General features: G+C 37.9%; 1 long non-coding RNA gene across 1 annotated transcript in view; it reads left to right on the top strand.

The window, feature by feature from the left end:
- The window catches only part of LOC144085775 (uncharacterized), a 78,991-nt gene extending 77,175 nt beyond the window's left edge, over nucleotides 1-1,816 (top strand). The window contains exon 5 of the long non-coding RNA XR_013304257.1: nucleotides 1,672-1,816. This is a non-coding gene — a long non-coding RNA (uncharacterized LOC144085775). The remainder of the gene's footprint in view (nucleotides 1-1,671) is intronic.
- The last annotated feature ends 2,458 nt before the right edge of the window (nucleotides 1,817-4,274 follow it).

The following is a 4,274-nucleotide window of genomic DNA, read 5'->3' as shown; positions in this document are numbered from 1 at the left end:
AATTAGGCAACAAGCCCCATGTTTTTCACAGGGAAAATGTCATTAGATTACAAGTGAACGCAATAACTTTTCTTTCTATATATTATATATTTTTTTACATTAGCTATGTATGATACAAAGACATTTTTGGTGTTTATACGTAATTTTATATCATGAACAAAAAAATGCCTTGATTCGTGGGTGATTTAAACAACGTGCTTTTCAAGATACATTCCACACTTTTTAAATAAGAAGAAAAAAATTAAGATAGATGCTTTTCAGCTCCTGAACGCTAGGTGGTGGCAGAAAACTTTACAACATCAAGCACCTTCACCCTATTTTGCAGTTGATGGACATCAGTCAATCTTAGGACTGTTTGATTAAAATACTAGTTGGCAGCAGACAATAGGCTTCACAGGAGATTGAAAAAAATAGGCAAATTATTGGAAAGATGGATGAATGGATGGATGGATGGATGGATAGATGGATAGATGGATAGATGGATGGTAGGATGGATGGTAGGATGGATGGTAAGATGGATGGTAGGATGGATGGTAGGATGGATGGTAGGATGGATGGTAGGATGGATAGATGGATGGATGGATGGTAGGGTGGATGGTTGGATGGATGGATAGATGGATGGTAGGATGGATGGATGGATTGGATGGATGGATGGATGGATGGATGGATGGATGGATGGATGGATGGTTGGATGGATGGTTGGGTGGATGATAGATGGATGGTAGGATGATGGATGGATGGATGGATAGATGGATAGATGGATGGTAGGATGGATGGATGGATTGGATGGATGGATGGATGGCTAGATGGATGGTTGGATGGATGGTTGGGTGGATGATAGATGGATGGTAGGATGGGTGGATGGGTGGATGGGTGGATGGGTGGATGGGTGGATGGGTGGATGGGTGGATGGGTGGATGGGTGGATGGGTGGATGGGTGGATGGGTGGATGGGTGGATGGGTGGATGGATGGATGGATGGATGGATGGGTGGATGGATGGATGGGTGGATGGGTGGGTGGATGGCTGGGTGGCTGGATTGGGTGGATGTATGATGGACGGATGGGTGGGTCTATTGGTTTTGGCTTTTCGATTGGTTGGATGGATGGATGAATTGGGGAAAAAAAACAAAATTTCTTGCAATATAATGTTGAGGTATATTGTTCATAAACCATTTGACTATATAGTCACAAACTTGTTCACAAACAGGGGAACCTCACCTAATCTTTGCTTGTGAATGGGCAAATCAAGGAAGTTCCAATTATAGCCAATGATAGCCCACGCCTGTTCTCAATTAGTCTATTCACCTGCGGGATGTCCCAAACGGGTATTTGATGAGCATTCGTCAACTCATTCTTTTTTGCCACCTGTCACACCTCTTTTGGGCCATGTTGTAGTCATGATTATTTGCAAAACCATGAACACAGGCAACAAAAAACAAATACACACAGGCATAAAACCATAAGTTTTACATTAATCATCATATTTTTATAGTGTATTAAATTAAATATATTTTGAAAATCATATGTAAATTATTGTATTCTATTTTGATTTATGTTTAACACTGTCGCAACTTCATTGGAATTGGGATCGTAAGTATTAATAATAGTTCTTCAATGTAAAAATGTACTTTGTTTTTATTTCATTACAGAGCTTTATTTTTTACTTACAGGAGACAAGCAGATTGATTGAATTTCCATTCAAACAAGGTAAGATAAAGAACATTTGAGATACGAGCGTACGGACTGAACAAATTATACTTGTTTTTCAAGGTAGCAATGTTCACAGCGTTTTTTTTAAACAAATTCAGCACCAATTCTGTATTTTTACGTCCATTATGTTTCTTTTCATGGCTCAAGATATATGCCGTATTTATTCGCGTATGACGCGCAAAATTTTGTACGAAAAAAACCCGAAGGAAATTCGGGTGCGTGTTATACACAAATCCCGGTGAAACACTGCTCTCTGCCGGTTAAAAAGGTTCCTCAACAGCCGTTATGTATAAAAGGAGACCTAAAACCTGTCTTTGTCCGCCAAATGGCGATAATCTACCTTCTTTTACAAAAGTCAGCCCTCTCCAAATAGCCTTGGCAATTTTATAGGAAAATAGAGTTGTAAAAATTTTTAAAAAGTTGCTCCAGTAAAACGAGTCTGCCCAGGGAGCACTATCCTTGCTCAAGAAGAATGGAATCAATTGTTTGGTGAATCAATCAGACTTTGAAAAAATTTAAATATTATTATGATGAATTATACCAATGTTTAATCATCAAAGCACTGATGCATGCGCGTTATACACGGGTGCGTGTTATACTCGAATAAATACCGTGCTATCTAAATGTAAATTCCAAGACTGTGGAGCTGTAACTCATTGACTGCCATTGACAGCAACAAACTTCCAATCCATATTAACTGAGAAAGTAGAGAAATCAATAAAGTTATAATATGTTTTAAAGTGGCTCTGGTTCTTGACCCAGCCCTAATTGCCCTGGTGATAGGAACTTTGTTGTGGTGGTCATGGATGTAAATTAGCCCACCGTTATATAGTAGTGAGGCAAAAGTACATATTAAACAATCACAGACAAGACGCAGAATGCAAAGGTTTACTTGGTTGTTTACTCCAGACACAACTATTGGTATGTAAAAATTCAATTTTTACTCTTCCCTTTGAACATTGTGTGTCTGACAGCTTTCTGTATTGTTATACTCAACACGCACATGGCTCAGATTCATGTCACATGAGTCTAACTCAGTTGAGTCGATGTCACGATTGAAAAGGATAGACAGGGATCTATGTTAAGTCGATTTTGGATTAAATATTGGCAGCCAAGGTTAAATAGCAGTCCAGTCTTGCCTCGGCGAGACCTCGGCTTTCCGCACACATGCAAGCCAGGCGGGTTCACGCACAGTTCACAAATTTGTCGGCAACTACACGACCGCAGGCCATTTCACAAGACTCAGAGAAGAAACCCCATAATCACTTGTCACATTGACAACCATTGAAATCTACTAGTGAGCTATCAATCATCCTGGTGAGTAACCTGAACACTCTGGCAGGCCCACTCATGAAAAATATTTAGCCCTTTTACTACCGCTTTCAATTTGGGGATTAGCGGAATGATGTGTACAACTGCTGAGGCGTGAATTGTTCAACTCCCACTATAGAAAGTGGTATAAATTTGAAATGCAGCGTATCGAAACGCATTTACAGAAATTGAATTTAATACTCATCACCTCCTGTTTTTTTTTTTTTTATTATTATTCTGAAAGCAACCTAAGGTTGGTCAAATTATTCTTAGCAGCTAAATGCATTTCAATTTATTATTAATAGTCAGCAGCAGAAACCTCCCATATTTGGTCAATTTCATATTTTATTCATTTATTCATTTATTACAAATAGGGCACCTTGTGCACTATTAGGCTGAATATAGTTGTTATATACACTAATTGTATTGTGAATTGATATGATTTGATCTGAAAAGTTATGACCACAAAGATATTATTTTGGAGATGCCCAATGTTTACAATATAATATTTATTTTATGTTAATTTTGCCTCACTTATACAAAATTGGTTTGTGTTGCTCATGTAGCTATTTTTTATTGCCTGTTTATATACATATATTGTATATAAACTAGTCTAATGTCAACTAAAAATGACTCCAGCACACCTGCAACGCATGTCTGGATAAGCTGTACATAAAAATAAATAATGGATATCTAGAATGTCTTTTATTTGTAATCATTCCAAATTTGATTATTATTTTATTTTTAATATAAGTCATTGTTTTTGTCTAATTTATGTGTTTATTAGTGTTATTTTGTGTGTTCTTTGACATAGATAAAAATACACAAACGTGACCCTGACCCCAAACGAGCAAAAGCGTATTTGCAAAGTTCTCCATTCTTACAAAAGCTGAAGGAGTAGCCAAACTGACATTATCAACCGAGGTTGCAGCAATTAAAGAATGTTTAATTGCACAATTTGTTTTGGTCACAGATGAAGAATCGTAGATAGCATCTTTATTTGCCCTCATGGACTGTATAAACAGCTTTCATTGGCTCAGCTACGAACCACAAACACCAGTGGGAGCACGTAAACAGGGTGGGTCGTATGGCAACTTGGGAGTGCTCCAACCACGCACCTGGCATGTGCTTAATGGGATCAAATCAAGTTGTGAACAAGCACATTTTGATCATTGTGTAGTTTTTAAAGTGGCTTATTGTTACAATTGCTTAACTTTGCCTTTTGCGATTGACGTCGTGGGGGGTGCTTGAG

Source organism: Stigmatopora argus, chromosome 12, assembly GCF_051989625.1.
Source record: "Stigmatopora argus isolate UIUO_Sarg chromosome 12, RoL_Sarg_1.0, whole genome shotgun sequence".
NCBI lineage: Eukaryota > Metazoa > Chordata > Actinopteri > Syngnathiformes > Syngnathidae > Stigmatopora > Stigmatopora argus.
This window is presented reverse-complemented; position numbering and strand designations above follow the sequence as displayed.